The 23023-nt window shown below is 35.2% G+C and overlaps 1 protein-coding gene across 5 annotated transcripts in view; it reads right to left on the bottom strand.

The window, feature by feature from the left end:
• LOC111468647 (ubiquitin-like protein 5) overlaps positions 1-8262 on the bottom strand; it is a 16650-nt gene extending 8388 nt beyond the window's left edge. For all 5 annotated transcript variants that reach the window (XR_002714786.1, XR_002714787.1, XR_002714785.1 and 2 more), the window contains exon 1: positions 8257-8262. The gene's annotated coding sequence lies outside the window, so the exon portion shown is untranslated. The remainder of the gene's footprint in view (positions 1-8256) is intronic.
• Positions 8263-23023: the final 14761 nt, after the last annotated feature.

The raw sequence follows: 23023 nt of genomic DNA, 5'->3' as shown, positions 1-23023 counted from the left end.
TTTTTTTTTTTTTTTTTTTTTTTTTTTTTTTTTTTTTTTTTTTTTTTTTTTTTTTTTTTTTTTTTTTGAGGGGACAAAACTGAAGTAGTCAGAGGATGGAAATAGATATGGAGCAGATGTCATTCAAAGCTCTACTATAAGACCCCAATTAAAATTAAGGTAACTCGAGTAAGATTAAAGTGCCCCCGAGAGGTTTAAAGAATCTAAGTAAGTGATTTCAATACCCTAATATGAAATTATAAGGATTCAAGGCCTTTGAAAAAATAAAAAGTAGGGAAAGGAAAAAATAAGCATTAAGAGAGAAAAAAAATCATTTTCTACCTTTTTAGGAATTTTATAGATTTTTAGAAAAAGTTTTGATGTTTCTAAAAATAATAATAAAATATTCAAAAGGGCAAATAACAAAAATATGCCTAAAGTTCAAGATAATTATAAAAAATCATACGCTATTGTAGCAGCCTGCATAAAAATTGACGAGATCTTTCCATCCAATTGCTAGATCTTCACCAAATTTTGATACGTTCGTCAAATCCAACGGTTGAAATTTAAAATGAAGGTCGATAAACCGTGTGTTTGCATTTGCATGGCCCCCTATAGTGGGGCCACCTACGGAGTAACATGATGTCTCGCTGAAAAAAGAGTTGGCCAAATGAGATGAAACTAAGAGGCTATTTTGGAGAAGTAGTAAAACTGTCTTGACAAGGTTATCACCAGATGAGAATCAGAGAGGAATACATATCTAAAACAACCTTTAGAAGCTGCTATGAACATTATGAGTTCATAATCATGTCTTTTGGTTTAATTAACGCTCTTGTAGTATTCATGGAGTTGATGAACAAATGAGGAATTCTTGATTATGTTCATTAACGACATCTTGGTGTGTTCTAAGTCTAAGGTGGAGCACGAGGAACACTTGAGGAAAGTTTTAACTCTACTGAGAACTCACCAGTTGTACCAAATTCACGAAGTGCGAATTCTGGCTACAAATGGTGGCCTTCCTTGGCCACGTGGTATCCATTCAGGGGATTACTTTGGATCCAGCTACGATTGAAGCTGTCATAAGGTGGCCAAGGCCGAAAACTGTGATAGAGGAAAGAAGCTTTTTGCGCTTGGCTAGCTACTATAGGAGATTTTCCCCAAACTTCTCGAAAATGTCGATAGCGATGATTCAATTGACAAAAAAAAAACAAAAAAAAACTCTTTGCATGAACTTCAGATTGTGAAGGGAGCTTCCAGGAGTTGAAAAGGAAGTTGGGCACCAGTCTTCATAGTGCCCAACGATGTAGGCAACCTCGTTGTGTATAGTGGCGCCTCAGTAAAGGGCTTGAGTTGTGTGCTTATATAGAATGGGAAAGTAATTGTGTACGTTTCTCTAGATAATTGAAGGATTATGAGTAGAATTATCCTACCCATGACTTGGAGCTAGCTGCCACGGTGTTCACACGGAAGACATGACAACATTATGAAGCCAAGTGTACATAGATCACAAGAGCCTTAAGTATTCGTTCACCCAGAACGAGTTAATTATGAGACAAAGGAGGTGGCTCGAGCTAGTGAAAGACCACGAAGTTAAGATCCTATATCATCCTAGCAAGACTAATGTGGTAGTTGATGCCTTGAGTAGGAAGACAACCTACACCTCTATGTTGGTCACTCAGCAGAGCAAACTTTAAGGTGAGATCCAAAGAGCTGGGATTGATATATTAGTTAAGAGCATCACTGCACAACTAGCTCAGTTGACAGTACAGTTCACACTTTGTAGATGCATCATTGATGCAAAGTCTATAGATGTGCAACTCCACAAAGTATGTGACACCCAAGAGGCTGAGAGAGCTCAGGGATTCTCAATTTCATCTGAAGTCGGGCTTTTGTGGCGGGGACACTTGTGTGTACCCAGGGATAAGGGAATCCTTAAGGAGATTATGTCTTAAGCACATGACAAGTCCTACACGTTTCACCCTTGTAGTACGAAAATGTATCAGGACTTGAAGAACAGTTATTGGTGGCAATTAATAAAAAAGGACATCGCAGACTTTGTAGGACATTTTCTAACATGTCAGCGGATGAAAGCCCGGAGACAACGCCCTGCAGGGTTGCTGCAACCCTTAAACATACCCCAGTAGAAGAGGGAGGAAGTGAGTATGGATTTCATATTCGATCTACCTAAGACTCGACGTGGTTTTGATGTGATATGAGTCATTCTTGATAGACCCGCAAAAATAGCTCACTTCATCCCAGTTAAGAGCACATTTCTAGTGGATCAATGGGCTCAGTTGTATGTTCGAGCAATAGTTCGGTTGCATGGGTGCTACTTTCATTGTGTCTGATTGCGATGCTAGGTTTACCTCTTTTTTTTTTTTTTTTTTTAAAGGTTTGCAGAAAGCCTTGGGTATCCAACTTTGTTTTAGTACATCCTTCCATTCTCAGACAGATGAGAGATTGAATCAAGTATTAGAGAACATGCTCAGGGCACGTGTGATGGATTTCACTGGTTGTTGGGATGAACACCTACCCCTCAAGGAAGTTGCTTATAACAATAGTCATCAAGCAACAATTCAAATGGCTCCATCTGAGGCCTTGTGTGGGAAGAGGTGTCGGACACCCGTGTCTTGGGAAGAGGTTGGAAACCAACAATTTATGGGACCATAATTGGTTCAGGTCACCAATGCGGCAGTCCAGAAAACCAGATGACAGATACTCACTACACAGAGCCGGCAAAAGAGTTATGCTGACACTTGAAGAAAGGACCTCGAGTTTGCGGTAGGCGAACATGTTTTCCTGAAGGTAGCACCCATGAGAGGGGTGTTAAGGTTCGGGAAAAAAGGGGTAAACTTAGCCCCAAGTTCATAGGTCCCTTTGAAATCTTTGAGAGGATTGGTGTTGTGGCGTATAGGTTAGCGTAGCCACCCACTCTTGCCGCTGTGCATAATGATTTTCATGTATCCATGTTGAGAAAATACACACTGGACCCCACACATCATTGAGCATGAAGCACTTTCGCTTCGAGGGGATCTATCGTACAAAGAGGCCCCAATTCGAATTATAGCCCTAGATGTCAAGTGATTGCGTAACAAGGAGATTCCCCATGTCAAAGTCCGGTGGGATAATCATTAGAATAGCGAGGCTATCTGGGAACATGAGGATGCCTTTAGGAAGTCTTACTCTTGAACTTTTTCAGGAACAACTAACTTTTGAGGGCAAAAATTTATAAAGAGGGGAGAATTTGTAACACCACAGCCCCGACGAGAAACTTAAAACCTAATTTTTCCCCTTTAAGTTGAACTTCCTAAATTTTATTGAGGATGTTATAGACCGGATTTTGAGATGAGGTAGAAGAGAATAGAAATATCTCACGAACTCAAAAAATAAAAAATATATAAAAAAAAAAGGGTGGAAAATTAGAAAAATGGTCAAAGTCAACCGGGAGGGGAAATTTGGTCATTCTCTTATCTTCCACATTAAGAACCTAAAATGTAGGCTAGTAAAAGATGAATAAAAGAAAAGAAAAAAAATGTAAGGAAAGAGAGGAAAAGAAAAGAAAAGGAAAATAGGGAGTGGAAGAAGGTTATAGAGAGAAAGAGAAAGTAACGGTCACTTCCAATCCGGCCACGACGAGTCCGATACCAGCTGAGATTTTTTCACAACTTCTTCATAGAACCTATCAAAAGCATTCAGGACTATGGAGTCGTCCAATACCGTCAAGAAACATGGAAATTCGTAGAGAGGATTGCTCTCATAATCCGTGAAGGAAGTCTTGATCAATTCAGATTGGAAGTAAGAGTTCCAGCTTTCACCAAAGGATGTAAGTATTGATGTTTCTCGCTAACTTTTAACTAAGTTTATTACCTCTGTGGTTAGAAATAAATTACAAGAAAAATACCTACATGTAGATGGAGAGGGATATGAGATCTACAAATCTTGTGAAGAAATTATGTTAATCGGAGTTGTGTAGAAAGAAATACGAAAATGCAAAGAAAATTGAAAATAATCGGTTTTCTCGAAAATCGCAGAGATGAGAGGATGGAGACGAACGATGGAGAGACGCGTGTTAGACAGAGAGAGGGTCGCGCGTTGCCAGAATGATGGGCACGTGACAGGCGTGTAATGGCGGAGAAAATCACAGAAATATTGTGTCATGTAGGGTTTGAAGGGCGGCGCCCGCTACCAGATCCGTGAACTCGTCAATCGACCCGACTCCGCATTCTCCACGCGTCAGCATGGGCTGTGTGTAGAGTATATGGTACACATCCAAGCTGCCCGTTAGGATAGTACCGTAGGAAAATAGATTGAAAGGAGAGGTCTCATCATTGCATTCAAATGTTTTTGCATTTAACCCCAATAGTGGGTCACTTAGTGAGTATTTCTTTAAATACTCAAGCTACATGCTACTTTTATTTTAGGTTAAGGCAAGACATTCCTGTACGGCTGATGACGACATCGTAACTCGAGACCTTCCCTCTTTTGGTTGATTAAAGGAGGTATTCCTTTCGCTTGGAAAGCAAGTTGAGTTAATATTCTTAGCCGAGCATCCACCAGAGCCAGAACACAGGGGCCAACCTCCAAACTTTTCATGAGCACTGGCACAAGTGAATATGAGAGGATCACGTCTCCGAAGGTGGCGGTATCACCATCTACAGGTCGAGTCACGAAATCGAAAGTGCAAGGATTTTTTACTCATTCCATACTGGGCAGAATTTAAAGAAATCGTTCGATAATACTAATTCCTTGAATACGGGGTACTCATATTTATTTTCTTAGACTTGGGTTAGAATAAGATGTTTTTAATTTAAACGTTTATTTATTTTATTTAGTCTTTTGTTGTGTCGTTTTTAAAGATGCTTTCAAAGCACGAAAGTCCATGTTTTAAGATGAATCTGATATTTTATGAAAGTTTAAATGAAGTATTTCTGTGTTCAATACTCATTATATGTATAGAGTGGCTACCTAAGTTAAATAGAAAATTTCCGGGTTATTACAAAAATATATGAAAGAATGAAAAAATTATATTCAAAAACCAAAAAATCTAATTACAAATTTCATATTAGATATATCAATGAAATTAATAAAAAAAATAACCAAAAAAGACGAGTCATTAGAATGGTTGAAATGTATGATCTAAAGCGTCGTTTTTTATGATTTAGTTTTAATAATAATTTTAATTATTTTAGATTCAATTAACATCGTACATGATAAAAAAAAATTATTGATTTTTAGTTTAATATTGAACACTATGTAGTTAACATATGAGAGTATCATGTTCAAGAAATAACTTAAATGATCTATATTATTGGTATAAAGTTTAATGTTTTGTTCTTGTAATTAATTATTGGAGGTATAAATAGAAATGACAACTAGATTCTTTCAAGCTTACCCATTAGAAGGATAAGAAATTGGCGAATACAAATAAATTCAAACAAATTTTTGTTGGTGTCGATCCAAATCAATCTTCTCATTCGTTTTTTATTGGATATATAAGAAGTGAACATTTGATCGAACTAATAAAACAAAGCATTTAGAATACAAGAAAGAATGAATCTTTTGATAACCTTTTGCATCATTTCATATCTTCTAGTGATAACGACAGCGATACAAAAACCATCTTTTGAAGACTCAAAAGAGTATACAGCGCCATTGACAAAATGGAAGGTGACGGTAACTAACCAATTGAGTCGAGATCAAACTTTATTAGTTCACTGCAAATCAAAAGATGATGACTTGGGTGATCAAACGCTACAAGTAGGTCAAAGTTTCTCGTGGAAATTCAAAGTAAATATTTTATCAACCACCCTTTTTTGGTGTAATCTACGTACCTCATCGAATAAGCATGTGTCAATGGAAGTATTTTGGCCGGAGAAACATGATTGGCTTGGTTATAGATGCGCCTACAAGACTTGCAATTGGGATGCTCGAGACAACGGCATTTATTTGGAGAATCTTATTAAAAATGTAGATGAATTCGTGCGTACTTGGGAAAACTAGGATAAGTATGTCGTTATTGAGGATGGATCGTTGAAAATATTATCTTCGGATAACTTTGATATAAAGTTATACATATCATGTAATTTCTATACTTTGATATAAAGCAGGGTCATTATAAAATATAGAGAATTGAACTTAAAATTGATATCATGAGTTCACATCGATTGACTTGGATGCAAAGGACAAAATCGAATTTTTTTTTATGACAAATTGGTGACACCAACCTAAGTTACTCAAGTAAGTGGTCTTACTATCGGCATGATTATATTTGATTTTGACACGTGCTTTGTGGTTCTACACGTGTCATATATATTGATAGGTATGAATTGTTTGTGAATCGATATACTTATGATATGTTATGTATATGTTATAATGATTGAATTATATGATAATACTTACGGTACGATGTGTTCAATAATATTTTTTAGATGAGATACAAGAAGGATACATTAAACATAATGTAATGATAGGAGTAAGATGTTCATGTACCATTAAGATTGGGTTACATATCGAAGTGCTATGAATATGAGAGATTGATAAAAACGATATGGTCATCATCGATTGATAAAAGAATACAACTAGGTTATGGGTAGAAAGAGATAGAATTATGATAGATTGATAGAACGATAGTATTATGATACGTTCTTGTAACGATATGACTAAGGTACGTTTATGTAACGACATGACTATGATATGTTTAAGAACTTTTAGGCTATGATAAGTTAGGAACGATATGACCACGAAGTGTTTACAATATGATATGATTATGATACAATATGTGAATGATGTATGCATATGATGAAATGTTATGTTAAAAGTATGAAACGTTATGTTATGTCTCATAAATTTTATGTATACAACATGACATGAATGACATGAAATATAACCCGTTAGAGTTATGTATGATATGAGAACTAAAAAATGAGAAATGATATGATATGAATGAAAAACGATTGCAATGTTATATTTAAATGATATTGAAAATGGAAAAATATTGGGACCTCATGAATTATTGTGTGCTGATGCATTGGGGGATACCCCTATTCCTTCATGATGGTACGGAAGCATACGCCAATGAGCATGGGAACGATGATTATGTTTTACGTAATGTTGCCGTGACAGTTACTAGTTCTAACGGGACCTAAGGAGCTCCCAAAGTATGCTCGTTCGATAAAGAGAAAGGCCCAACAGTGTGCAAACAGATTGGTGAGTCCATACTCGCACGTATAGACTATGTGTAGAGTATATGGTACACATCCAAGCTGCCCGTTAGGATAGTGCTGTAGAAAAATAGATTGAAAGAACGGGTCTTGTCATTGCATTCACATGTTCTTACATTTAACCTAGTAGTGGGATCACTTACTGAGTATTTCTTTAAATACTCAAGTCACGTGCTACTTTTATTTCAGGTTATGACAAGACATTCCTGTACGGCTGACGATGACATCGCAACTGAGACCATAACACATACATAGGGTAATCGTATTTATTTTCTTAGACTTAGGCAAGAATAATATGCTTTTAATTTAAACGTTTATTTATTTTATTTAGTCTTTTGTTCTGTCGTTTTTAAAGATGTTTTCAAAACACGTAAGTCCATGACTGTGTTTTAAGATACATGTGACGTTTTATGTAAGTGATATGAACCAAGAGACATCAATTATATAATATACTTTTTGAATATGTGAAGAAAATTCTATTGAAATTATTAAAAGATATTTCAATTCGTGCAAGAATGAAGTTTCATTGTTATAAATTTTGATTGGATTACAATTTACCATTTAAAGTAATTTAGAGTTATTGTATTTCATTAATATATTTTAAGACTTTTTATTTAATTTATGGAACATTTATATCATTTATATCCGGGTTAATTATGACCCTGAAGTATGAATGTTACACTTCTTGGAATGGATTTAATAGTTTCATTTTGAGGCTATATAAAGTCATGTTTTTTAGGCTAGAGTCATGTATGTTGTGTTTGTAAGTAGACTTGGAAAATAGAGTAAAAAAAACATTTATGCTTTTCTTTAGCGGGCTAAGTTGCTTTGCAATTCCATGTAGTTTAGGTTGCATGTAGAATAATTCAAGCTTAACATGATCAATTTTGCTTGTGTAGTGATTAAAATCTAAAACAAATGTTCTTGCCTTGAGATATTTGATCTACAAGAATCATTCAAGCTAAGACTTGATCGATCTTGCTTGTAGAGTGATTCGAATCTCAAACAAGTGTTCTTGCCTTGAAATATAAGATCAACAAAGTAATCTGAATCTTACTCCCCATGTACTGATTTCCTTATCATTTGGTATCAGAGCCCTTCGGCTGATTTCATATTATTTGGTATGATTTTATATCAGAAAGTTTAAATGAAGTATTTCCGCATTTAATGCTTATGATAGGTATATATTGGCAACCTTAAATTAAGTAAAAAATTTCGAGTCGTTCCAAACATAACTTATAAAATTAGAAAAAATATCTGAAACAATGAAAAAAAATTATATTTAAAAAAAAATCGTTACTGTAAGTTACATATTTCATATTACATATATGAATGAAATTAATAAAAAATAATAATAATGAAGAAAGACGAATCATCACAGTTGTTGAAATTTATGATCTAAAGCCTCATTTTTATGATTTAGCGTAATGTTAAACAATATGTAGTGATAATGATAGGATCTTAATCGTCAATATAAAGACATTTGAATCACAAACTACTTAATTTTTTTATAAATCTTGCAGTGATAATGATAGCGATAGAGAAACCATCTTTTGCAGACTCAAAAGTTTATACAGCGCCATTGACAAAATTGAAGGTGACGGTTAATAACCAATTGAGTCGAAGTCAAACTTTATTAGTTCACTACAAATCAAAAGATGATGATTTGGGTGATCAGACGCTACAAGTAGGTCAAAGTTTCTCGTGGAAATTTAAAGTAAATTTTTTTTCAACCACCCTTTTTTGGTGTAATCTACGTACCTCACCGAATAAGCATGTGTCAATAGAAGTACCTCATCGAATAATAGCAATGATTTGAACGTCATCTTTCGCTCGCCCAAAAGAGTATATGTCAACGTTGACGGAATGGAACATGACAATGATTAATGACTTGGATTTAGGGCTAGAGCTTATTACTTCGCTCCAAATTGAAAGATGAAGACTTGGGTGATTATATGCTACAAGTGGGGCAAAGTTTTTATCGTGAATTTATTAGCAAAATGGTGTAATCTAAGTACTTGTGATTCCAAATAATTAAATTTCTTGTGCTACAATTCTTGCCCCCAGTAAAAGAGTAATGGCCAAAGTCGGATTAAAAAATATTGAAGAATGTGTTAGATGAACACGACCCTCCACAATGGTACACGATATTGTCCATTTTGAGCATAAGCTCTCATGGCTTTGCTTTGGGCTTTCTCAAAAGGCCTCATGCCGATGGAGAGAGTATTCCTTGATTATAAACCCATGATCATTCCCTAAATTAGCCGATATGAGATTTTCATCATCTAACAGAATGAAGCTTTTGATAAACTATGTATCATTTCATATCTTGTAGTGATAATGACGATGATGGATAAGCCATTAGAGTTTAAAGAGTATACATCACCCTTGAGTAAATGGACGGTGACGGTCGTTAACCTATTGAGTTCAAACCAATTTTATTCATTCACTGTAAATCATACACTATAAGTGGGTTAGAGTCTCGGGTGGAGATTCAAAGTTAATTGATGCAATCTAACAACCTCATCAAATAAACATGCATCCATGAAGGTGTTTTGGCAAAAGAACGACCATGATTGGCTTGGTTATAGATGCAACGGCCAAACTTGCATTTGGATGGCGAAAGATGATGGTATTTACATCGAAAATATTCCTAAAAATGTAAATGAGTTTGTACATAATTGAGACAATTAGGCTAAGTATATGCTTATTTGAGAATAGTGCAATAAAAAATATAAATAAATGATAAATTTGTTTTGACATAAAAATAAATATGTAAAAAGAAAATAAAGAATTCAATTCAATTTTTTTAAAAAAAAATTTAATTTACAATGAATATACTCCAAGTCGGTGGAAATTACCTCTCTAGTTATCAATAAATTAAATTAAATTATATCTTTAAATTTATAAAATTATTATAACTAAATTAAGTTTGGCATAATTTTTAAATACATAAATAGAAAAGACAGGGAGATTCTTCTCTCTGCCCCATAGTTTTATGCAATGCCTATTGCTTACATTCCCATATAACACCAATTTCAATTACTCAAATATTACTTTCAAAACTCTCTTTCGTAATCTCTCTGCTGCCGTTTTTTAAAATTTCTTCTTGAACCAGGGCCAGAGGCTTGAGTATACATCGCTTGGCCGTAAGCGACGCAAGAATGAATAGACTTTAACTCACTCCGCTACCATTAAAGTGCGATTGTGACAAGTGTATTGTTTCGTTTAAGTTTCAACTCCAAATTAGGAAGAATATAAGAAATGGGTGAATATAAATAAATTCAAACAAATTTTTGTGAGTGCCCATCAAACTATTCTCCTCACCCTTCTTTGATTGGATATATAAGAAAGGAACACTGGATCAAACTAAAAAATAAAGCATTTAAAGTTCAAGAAAGAACGAATCTTTTGATAAACTTCTGCATCATTTCATATCTTCGGCATCTTTTGATAAAATTTATGATCTAAAGCCTCGTTTTTTATGATTTAGTTTTAATAATAATTATGATTATCTTATTTTCAATTTAATATAGGAAAAGTTATAAATTCTTAGTATAATCTTGAACAACATATGGTTGACATATGAGAGCATCATGATCAAGAAATTACCTAAATGGTCTTGTAACGACCCTAAATTGTTACATACTCAGAATCGCTACTAAGGTCTTATGCTTATCTCTTATGCGGAAATATAACTCTTAAAAGAAAACATTATCAATAGTGTAAATATCAAAAACATTTAAAACATCATCTTCTCTAGAAAAACACAGTCATGGTGTTATATGTTTAAATACGAAATGCTAAAATTAGAGAAAGTAAAAACAAATACAAAATAATTTAAAACCATAAAATGCAAAACAATATATTCTAATCTAACACTAGAAATTTAAATATGAGTCTACCCTATGCACGTGCCACTGGCTCTATTCGCAATGTCACCGTCCTCCGTAAAGGTGCGTCTTGCTTTTACCTGAAAAATGATATGTGACATGGCCGGAGTATTTCAAAGAATCCATGCAAATATAAACACATGCAATCATGCTCTTGGAACTTATCTCTATTCTCTAGGGGTGGCCTCCAGTCTCGAAAAAATTTGATGTGTAGTACTTCTTTACACACGACTCACACATGCAAATGTGAATAGAGGGGACTCGTTCACCTCCTAGACCCTCTGGTCAAGCTAATCAATAGCAACATTCGAAGGTCAAAGAAACCTCATAGTATCATGCTCCCCATGAACACCATCATCATTATACTATGCACGTTCAAACTCATCATCTATGGGGAAGTATCCCTATGCTTACGAACCCAATATGCATGAGGTCCCTCTAAATTCCATCTTATCGTATTTAAATATGAAATACTAAAATTTAGAGAAAATAAAAACAAACAAAACATAATTTAAAACAATGAAATGCAAAACAACCTATTCTAACCTAAGACTAGGAATTTAAATATGAGTCTACCCTATACACGTACTACAGTCTCTGCTCGCGATGTCACCGCCCTTCATACAAGTTTTCCTTGCCTTTACCTGAAAAATGATGTGGCACACGACCTGAGTATTTTGAAGAATGCTCAGTAAGTGGCCCCACTATAGGGGGTCATGCAAATGCAAACACATGCAATCATGATTTAGGGACATATCTCTAATCATCATAGGGGTGACCTCCAATCTCAGACAAATTGGATGTGTAGTACTTCCCTACACACGACTCACACATGCGAGTGTGAAACCCCAGGGCGCTCGCACACCCCCTGGACCTTTTGGTCAAGCTAATCTGTTGCGACGTCTACAGGTTAGCAGAAACCCATAGTGTCATGTGCCTCATGAACATCCTCATCTGTGCGCATTCGCACTCATCATCATATTGTGCGCGTCTGCACTTATCATCTCAACTATGCTTATGAACATGCAATATGCACGAGGTCCCTCTAAATCCATCATAATGTCTCTTCTAACACAACCCTCTAGTCTCATCTCTTTGTTACTCTAGGAAACACATACTCATGGACATTTGTATTAATATCGTTTTCATGCTCTTAGGGTTGTGTCCTATGTCGATTTCACGACATGATGCAATATGACACTCATCATCATATTAAGGTAAACGTCACACAATCATCATACTCATCATATTGCCATAAAGTGCATCAAGCATATCATGTACGTCATTCATCGAAATATATGCACATATCAAGCATCATAACTCATACATCATCATATACTCATACGACATCATACGATGCAGCTCATACATCATCATAACTCATACAATGTTTAGTCTATCATATAGTTAGACCACTTACCTGATTAACTTATACTAGTGTCACCAATTTATCCTTAATCAAAAGTTCAATTTTGTCCTTGGTATCCAAGTCAACCTATATGAATCCATGACATCCATTTCACGTTCAATTCTCTAACTCTTACCATGGTTCGTGTTCTTAGACTTTATGCAAGTATTAAAGACTTTGCATGAATAAAGTCTTGGAACGTTATAATATACATATATACATATATATATATTCTATTTTTATTAGATTTCATTTTCTATATTTTTTATTTTGAGTGACTATTTTCTTGTGGTTGGATATTCTTTTCTGTGCTTTGCTTTATCTCTTAATTTTTGTTAGAGATATTCTTGTTAAATTTTAATCCGATTCTTATACCTAACTCTTCCCTTTTATTTTTCAATGTATTTTTTTTTCTTTTCTTTTGATTTTGTATTTTTGCCTTCTCATATTTCTTCTTTTCTTTATTTATTTTTCTCTCCTCTTTATTCCCTCTTTTCTTTTGATTTTGTTTACAATATTATGCTCTCTTTATTTTCTTTTATTTTGTTTTTCGGTTTTAAAGGATGTGTGATATTGTGGCTTGAGGTGAGTTGAGGAGAGATAATTGGGAAATGACACGTTAATGTTTTTATTTTTATTTATTTATTTATTATTATTATGGTTATTTTTTAGGCTATTACATGACTCCATTGTTGGATCATGAAATGCAAACACATGCAACTCATGGATCTAGAGACCTATAGTTTATAAACTATCATAGGGGTGGCCTCCAGTCTCGGACAAATTGAATGTGTAGTACTTCCCTACCCACGACCCACACGTGAACGTGTGAATCTTTAGGGTGCTCGCACACCCTCTGGAACCTCTCTGGTCAAGCTAATCTGTAGCGACGTCCGGAGGTCAGTGGAACCCATAGTGTCACCATGAACACCCTCATCATCATACTGTGCACGTTCGCACTAATCATCATAAATGGAAAAGTATTGCGATGTATATGAACATACAAAATGCATGAGGTACCTATAGTTTTCATTTTTAAATCATCTTTAGGACATAACTCTATGCACCATTCACACATTACTCTAAGTAACATGGACACATTGACCTTCATACATTCATCATCATTCGTTTAACTAGGGTTGTGTTAAAAACTTGTCGTCATAATGCATCGTGACATTTAATACATGCACAACATCTTAACATGGAACATCTCATATTAAGTCATTTCATCATCATACATCTCGCATCACCTTAATATTATGCATCATGATCATCATGTCAACATCAGGTACATCATAAAATTATATATAACATCATTGCATCATTACATCATTATCTAATATTATCAAGTCATTATATAACATCATCATATCGTCATCAGGTCATGACAAAACATTATCACATGATCATATAAAATCATCATATCATCATCTAACGCTATCACGTCATCACATAACATTATCACATTATCATATAGCATCATCACATCATCACATCATTATCTAATGTCATCAAGTCATCATATTACATCATCACATCATCATACTATATCAACACATCATCTAATGTCATCACGTCATCATATAACATCATCACGTCATCATCTAACGTCATCACATCATCATCTAATGTCACCACGTCATCATATAACATAATCACATGATCATATAACATAAAACATAAATGACACGTGCAAGGGCCATTGGGCACGTGTTATCATACATAAGACAAGTCTTTCGACTGAGCCGATAGTAAGGCTACTTACCTGATTAACTTAATTTGGTGTCACCAATTTATCCTTAAGAAAGTTCGATTTTGTCATTTGTATCGAAGTCAACCTATGTGAACCCATAACATCAATTTCAAGTTCAATTATCTACATTTTTGGATAGTCATGTGTTAGATTTGATGGGGGCATTAGAACCTTTTCATGAATAAAGTCATTAACTTTCATTTTTCTTTCAATTATGTTCACAATTCTCCCTTACTTTAGCTCTCCTTTCTTTTTTTTTTCTTTCAATTATGTTCACAATTCTCCCTTACTTATTCAATAAAATAAAAGGAAAAGGTAAAATATGACCGACTTTTTCAGACCAATCTCTATGGCTAAACTCACTCTGGTTAAATGTTTTGTTTTTGTGGCTAAACTCACTCTGGTTAAATTTTTTGTTTTTGTTTCAGTTTGTTTTTGCAGTAAATGAGGAAGTAATGATAGAGGTTTGATTGAGTGAGAGGTTGGTTTGGTCTCGGGTTCTCGAGTTGGACCGACTTCTGGCTGCTGGCCCGATGGATTTTAGGTCGCGAGCTTACGTGCTAGGCCTCGGGTTGCAGATGGGCGCAGAGATTGAACATAACTCTCCACAATGGTAGGCTATGGCTTTCCTTTGAGCTTTCTTAAAAAGGCTCACACCAATAGAAATAGAGAGAGTATTCTGATCAAAACTCAAGATCATTCTCTAAATTAGCTGAGGTGTGACTTTCCTCATTAAACAGTACATTAAGCCAAAGAGGCTTTTTCGAGTTGGTTTGCTCAGTATAGAGGTCAAGTATTACGATTTAAGGTCAGGTCTCTCATCGAATTTTTGCCGAAAAACTACAATATTCATTCTCCTTTGATTTTTGGCAAGTTGTGGGGGTCAGGAAACGTGATTCGGTTTCTCACAATCTCCTTTGTCAGTCGTGTTTTGAGTATATGAATAAAGTTGAATATCTTATTCTCATAAATACCGACTTATTCAACTCGACCGAAACCAAAGAAGTCCATTAACTCCAAACCACCATTTGGAGTGGATTTTGGTTTCTCTTGTCTCTCTTCCATTGTTTCACAATTTTCTTTTCTTATCAACAATACAAATTGATAAAACAAACCTCACTAATTAAATTAATAATAGAGTGGTACATAATTTAAAACGTTTGAGATGTTGACATAACAATCCATCAATTGAGTGAAATTAATTTAATGGTGGGTAGGGAATCACATGCTTCCTATCCACATAGTACCACTAAGGGTTTTAATACCTTTGCTTTTCGATTAATATTCATAGAAACGTGGTTGAAATTGTGTCCTTAATTAAATTTCCTTGTATTTTTCAATTCAAATCATGTCTTTTCGAACAATACATATTGCATTTATTATCTTTTGAGTGACTAAGAATTTAAATTTAGACTCTTAGAATTAATCTTTATAATAAAATTCTAAAATAGTTATTTATGAGAATTGTCTAAATAACTAATTATAAGGTTTTATCAAATTATAACTTAAGTAAATGAAATGGTATACATAAAATACAAATTTATTAAGTTCAATATTTTTAGTAAATTTTTATTCATATTTTTTTTTTTTGATAATTATTCATCAATGCCTTTGTCACGATTCGTTTTCGGAAGGCTCTTGAAGCACGGATCATGAATCAAAATACGATAAAAAAATTTATGAATTAAGAACAAAACATTGAAAATGTAAAGTACATACATATATATTTACATTATATTAAAGTAGAGTTTATACAAACATAGTTTTAGACCAAAAAAAAAAAAAAAACTCAAAATATTTTAACAAAATAAAGTTGGAGACTGAGGCGGTTAATCTATGGCTCCTACCCCAAAGTCTGCTTCCATCTCCGACATGAAATGAGTAAACAAACTCAATAAGTAGCCTACTGGTAGGTTTTTAATCATGTTCATTTCCTTGAGTAATCATGGACCTAACGTATACACTTGATTTGGGTTCATGATACTTGGTCAACTTGGTCGTTACCCCTAACGTATCCCTAAACTACTCCTATGATAGATAAAGATGATCACATGGTTTGTGCAGAACGCGATCATGCCCGTTAGTAAAACATGATACAGGGCATCTCATCTATCTCATTTAGTGAGGAAAATATAAGGCTCATATAACATCCTACTCATGTAGGGGGCATGCTTTAGGGGATGGGGGTGTAGGGTATTAGTTTGAATAGTCCTAGGGTATGTCCTTGGTACATGGAAACTTTGATATCCAAAGGTGTAGTTGAAATTTATAGCACACCCTATTCATGTATGGCCCAACCTAAGCACATTTATCAATTTATTTGTGTCATACAACTTGGACTATCATGTAAATAAATTTTAAAGATTAGCAAGAGACTACTTAAATTTTGGAAATCCGTAGTCTTAGTCATTACGGGCTATATGGTAATTTTTCTACCTAAATCATAGTCCGAGCCTCAAACATGGTTCGATGGTCATGAAAACTCACTAGTCCCTTGAAGGTGGTTACGACTGTGACCATAGATAAATTAGTTTAAGGCCATTATGATCATTTTACCCTGTCACTTAGTTCAATGACTTATCTAATGACCACAAATTTGATATAAAATCTTAATATGATATTAAAATTTCATAAGTAGCCGGATTCATTTAGTACATTAACGATACTTGATTCTCGAGTAAAAAAATTTTGGTTCAGGTCATTAACTCACTATTCTTAGTCTACTTTTTCCATATTCCTTTAGTTCTTACTCAACTTAATGCTCATATTAAGTTTCAAACCATTCATACAAGTATTTCTTAAGAAAAGCCTATATTAACTACTTACTTCTTGGTTGAATCACTCCAAACTTTTATGGTTACCTTCCTTAGAGAGTCTAGTTTCTAAAAGTTTGAGAATTTTATTAGAACCCATATGAAAGGAGAGTTTAATTTGAGAAACATAAGGGTATTCTGATTTTGGCCTGATGTGGTTGTTTCGTCATCATCTTCTTCCTCATAAAGGAAGAATAATTTTGATCTCTTTAGCGCCACGGTTTGAAACACGACTCCACTAGCTCAATCCAAGGAATTTCTCCACTCGATTTCCGTAACATCCAAGTCCTAACGAGACATTAAATATCTTATTTTTATTGAGGGTCTTAGAAGTCGAATTTAAAAATTTAGGATGTGTTATCATGAAAACATTCCTTATCTTAGATGGTTAGAAAATTCATGTGAAGGACTTTCGAAGGGCGTTTTTTGGATGAATATGTATGGTATGTATGTTATGATAAATTTTTGGTATGCCCCTAGATTGAGATTTTTGGAAAGCATGCGGGTTAATATATTATGCAAAGCTAGAAGAAGAATATGCATGACTAGAATACGAGTTGGGCAATATGAATGAGTATGTTATGCATGACATAAGAAATTATGAAAATGGCACTATAATTAGATTTTTTTTTTATAAATATTGTTTTATATGCTTTTCGTTGTGTTAGAAAGAAGGATCGACTATTGTAATCTATGCTCTAAGTGATTGATGGATGCTATCTCTGGGTTGAGATTGTTTGCTTGTATGCTTGCATATATAATATGCTTATCTCCACGTTTTTTATGGTGTGTTTTTCTTGTATAATGAGTTCATCCACATAGAGTATAACTAGGGTGCTAGAGTTTGGTTGGCTAGACAATGACCCAGGTTAGGATGCCTCCAACAGACTAGGCACTTTAAGATCGTGAGCATCAGAAGGTCTAAACCCTAGTGCTCCTAGACTAAGAAAGACTCACGGAGTCGAAACAAAGTACCCTGGAGCCAGAAGTTCGCGTTAAGCCATCTAGCTACCTTAGGAATCTAATAGATCTCCTTAACTCCCAGGTACGACTGTGAATTATATGTATACCATGTTTTTGATGATTGATAGGATAATTTCCCTCGCAAAGCACGCAAGAGAACCAACCCAAGTCAGTAAATTTCTAGTAGACATTGCACCCCAAGATCATGAAAGGCGATCATAGGTATAGACATGTGTGCACCCAGAGAGTGGATTGGCTCGAGAGGTTGGTTCTAAACGTCCTGGAAATAAGAGACAAGTTTTAAACCACCAAGACGCTTCTAAGAACCTTGTAAACCTCCACGACATCAAAGAATGACAAAGGTGGCCTTCAGGCCATTAGCAATTGATATGGTGTCAATAGAGCTTGCACTTTCCTTTCCATTTCGGTACTAGTACCGTCAAGTCAAGCCTAAGCAGGTTAGAATTGTATGAATGATAGATCTTTTGGACTATTGATATGAACCAAGACATCAATCATGCAATATAAACTTCAAGGAAAAGTGAAGAAAATGTAGTCAAAATTATCAAAAGATGTTTCAATTCATGTCATATCGAAGGAGAACGAAGTTTTATTGTTATAAAGTTTGGGTAGATCATAACTTAGAGTTGTAGTGTTTCATTAATGGATTTTAGGACTTTTTATTTACTTTAGGTTACATTTTCATAGTGGTTAAGTATGAATGTTACAACTCTTGAAATGCCTAATGAAAGGTCAACGGTTTCATTTTGAGGCTATATAAAGAGCCATGTATATGTTGTATTTGTAAAGAGACTTGGAAAATGTTGTAAAAAACATTTGTGTTTTCTTTAGCCAATGACTAAGTTCCTTTGCAATTCTATATAGCTTAAGTTGCAGGTAGAATTATTCAAGTTTGACATGATCAATTTTGCTTGTAGAGTGATTTGAATCTCAAACAAGTGTTCTTGCCTCGAGATATTTGATCAATAAGAATCATTCAACCTAGACATGATCGGTCAAAATTTGAGGTGCGTGGCTAAGATTGGAGGTACAGTGGTTTGTGTGGGTGGGGCTATGTTCATGGCCTTTCTAAGGGGTCCAAAGCTGCTGAATGCCACACAAGGGTTTGGAGTGAAATCTGCAATATTTGATGTGGAAAGTGGAAGCCATGAGGCTTGGTTGTTGGGGTCACTCAGTCTGTTTGGGAGCTGTTGCTGTTGGTCAATTTGGTTGATATTGCAGGTGCCGGCAATGGCAAGCTATCCTGACAAGCTATCCTTATCGGCATGGACTTGTTTTTTTTTCACTCATACAATCAGTGGGTTTCACATTATGGGTAGAGGGAGCCAATGTAGAAACGTGGAAGATTCATTCAAATACTGAACTTGTTTGTTACCTGTTCTCGGTAAGTAATTTTTTAGAATTTACCTATTTGAGAGGTGATTTTGAGATCTAATTGTGTTTGGTTATTAGGGGATTTTTGGGTCAGGAGTTGCGTACTATCTTCAAGCTTGGGGTATTTCCAAGAGGGGACCTGTGTTCTCTGCCGTGTTCATCCCGTTTTGCACCATTATTACAACTGTTTTGGCAGCTATATTTCTTCACCAGTCTTTTTGGAAAAATAGTTCTAAACGGGTATTTTTGGAAAATAACTTTAAAAAGGGTAAATATGGGAATTTAACTCGCATGAACTCCAAATTTGTAAAGTTTGTCTTATGGAGTATCAAGTTTATTGCACTACCTACATGATGAAGGAAGAGACGCATTTCGGGTGGAAAACCACCCACTGGATACTCAATCTTGATGAGGGTCTGGTTTCGTAGGAGCGGTTCACGGAAGGAATATTATCTTATCGTTGCATGCATACAAAACCAGATGACTTTCTTGGAGTTGATATGTAATGACCCAGATCCACCACTAGCAGATATTGTCCTCTTTAGGCTTTCCTTTTCGAACTTCCCCTCAAGGCTTTAAAACGCGTCTGTTAGGGGAAAGTTTTCACACTCTAGTAAAGGGTGATTTGTTCTCCTCCCTAACCAATGTGGGACATCACAATTCACCCCTTTGGGGGCTCATCGCTGGCACTCGTTTCTTTCTCTAATCGATGTGGGACCACCACCAAATCCACTCCCTTTGGGGCCCAGCGTCCTTACTAGCATACCGCATCGTGTCTACCCCCTTTAGGGAATAGCAAGAAGGCTGGCACATCGTCCAAAACTTGGCTCTGATACCATTTATAATGACCCAGATCTACAGCTAGATATTGTTCTCTTTGGGCTTTCCCTTTTGGGCTTTCCCTCAAGGCTTTAAAACGGGTCTACTAGAAGAAGGTTTCCACACCCTAGTAAAGGGTGATTTTTTCTCCTCCCCAATTAACGTGGGACATCACATAAAGTAGGGAGATAGATCTATTGAGGACTATGATATTGAATTCAACAAACTAGCTAGAATGACTCTTAGTTAGTGAGCATAAACAAGATGGATAGTCGTTTCATTGAAGATCTTGGGGATGAGATCTAGAGATCAATTGTGGCCCATGCTCCTCCAGACTATGTTGCAGCCATACGAATCTTTATTCTTATGGACATGCACTGTTTGAAGGGCAAGCAGTCTACCACCGTTTAGTTCATCTCCACTTCTTCGGGATAGAATAGGAAAGCAGATAAATAAGCCTCCATGACACATAGGTGACTATGTGGATGATCAGGTCATCGTGGACATGTTGTGGATTAGGGCAGGGTAGCTTCCCCCATGTGTTAGGATCGATACCAGTTGTTAGCTCTGATACCAATTGTTAGGATCACTCAACAATGCACACACTCGATCAAGATGAACACAAAGAATAGAAGAGAGAAAATACAAGGAGGAATATTGGCTAAAGGTTTTATTATTGATGAGTTCAGGTATGTACAACAGATATAATACAGAGAATGAAGAGAGTACATTTTAAGAGCAACCTAATAGGGTATGTATATATGGTTTCAATTTATTAAATATAGCTTTCAAAGATTTAAACTACTAGATATAATCTAACAAATATATCTCTATCAAATCTTTACTAAATCTCTACCATATATATCTCTATCTTTACTAAATATCTTCCAAATATATCTCTAGATCTACGCATCAGGCTCCATATCCCAATAATCTCCCACTCGGAGACTGATCCAGTCAACCAAGAATTTCATTCTCAAACGATCACTGCACCATACCAATTAAGGCTTTGCATAACCTCAATTTTCCAACATCAACACAAAATGTTTGCTGGATTCCTTACACCCTCTATCTTCTCCAAATACATCATCATCTTCAACTAACCTTCGAGTGAAATGATATCGCCTTCTGTATTTTGAATGATAGACCGGGTTCCTCGCCAACTACATGACACTCTAACTATTGACCTGAAGAATCTTCTCGCGTTGCTTCTTGCCTAATTCTTCTAGATAGTTTGTCATTCATATCATCTCTTTTCCAGCTTCAGCTAATGCCACGTACTCAACCTCAACAGATGAAAGAGCAACGCATTTCTGAAGCCTAAACATCCCATCATCCATGGCTTGCTCCCACTTAGTTGTGTTGAAATTAAATTGCTCTGATACCAATTTGTAGAAAAATAAAGCCACTCCGAATGCCTTTCTCTATTACACAGTACAAAAATTGAATTTGCTCTCTGCTGCTCTCTCTTTCTTGTTTTCTTCTCTCTGCTATTACATCGATAAGTGAAGCCCTTTTATAAGCTTTCCAAGGCCAAAATGGCTTTAACTACCCATAATTTCTCACCCATTGCTCCCCTCTCAGTAATTTTCTCACCTATTTGCTCTAATAATAGATTACCAAGAGATATAGGTAAAAGAAATTTCCATCCGAGATTTAATAGTTGGTCTATTCTTAGTCGGGGTAAAGTCCATCTTGTTGCTATAGAAATGAACAAGAATAAATAAGTTTTAGCTAATGTAATAAAGATACTAATTGTCATTCCAAAGACTTCATACGCTTTATTTATTTCAAAAAGTTCATAACCGAATATGTATGGAATAGAGATATCCCAACCACCCAAGTAAAGAACCGTTACAAATAACGAAGAAACTAATAGATTTAGATAGGAAGCAACATAAAATAAACCAAATTTGATACCCGAATACTCGGTTTGATAACCCGCTACTAATTCTTCTTCCGCTTCTGGTAAATCAAAAGGTAATCTCTCGCATTCTGCTAAGGAAGAAATTAGAAAAATAACAAACCCTATAGGTTGACGCCACAAATTCCACCCCCAAAAACCATACTTTGATTGAGCCTCAACTATATCAACTGTACTCGAACTGTTAGATAATCATAGTCGGTAATAACATCACTGTTCTCATCGCTATTACAGAACCGTACATGAGATTTTCACCTCATACGGCTCCTTGAGGGCCATAAATAAATCTAAGGAGCGTGTCGGGATTATTTATCTTAATATGTCTTTTTTGTAGAAGAGTATAGGATAAAAATCTATCGTGTGGCCCCCAATTAACCCAATAGAATTCTGTCTGTTCTAATAATAAAGAAAAAAGGTACTTCTGAATTGATCTCATCCTTTAATAAAAAAAAATTCTTTGTTGAGTAATAACTTAATTCTTCACTAAAATACTATTTATTATAAATATCAATAACCCATCGTTTTCACTTACGAAAAAAACAAATTGGCTATTCCATTAGTTCATGAATTCGGACACGAATTCTATCTCTATGAATAGGGAGATAGGAAAGAAATGAATATAGGAATAGATGGAGATAAGAAACAATACAAAAGATCTCTTTTTTTGTTGTAATTGGATTCTTTCAATTTTTTTTTTTCGTTCCTATTCTTCTTTCTGAGAAAAAGGGGACTTACTAAATAAGGGATTATTTCGTTTCCGATAGTTATTTATTTAATGGGTGGATAGGCGCATACTCTGGATCGGAATCGTGGGGAGTACTGCCTGATCATTTCTACAAACTTAAAGCCCCAATTC

The sequence above is a fragment of the Cucurbita maxima genome, unplaced genomic scaffold (genome assembly GCF_002738345.1).
Source record: "Cucurbita maxima cultivar Rimu unplaced genomic scaffold, Cmax_1.0 Cma_Scf00037, whole genome shotgun sequence".
Taxonomy (NCBI): Eukaryota; Viridiplantae; Streptophyta; class Magnoliopsida; order Cucurbitales; family Cucurbitaceae; genus Cucurbita; species Cucurbita maxima.
Note: the sequence above shows the minus strand (reverse complement) of the source record. Positions and strands in the feature narration are given on the sequence as shown.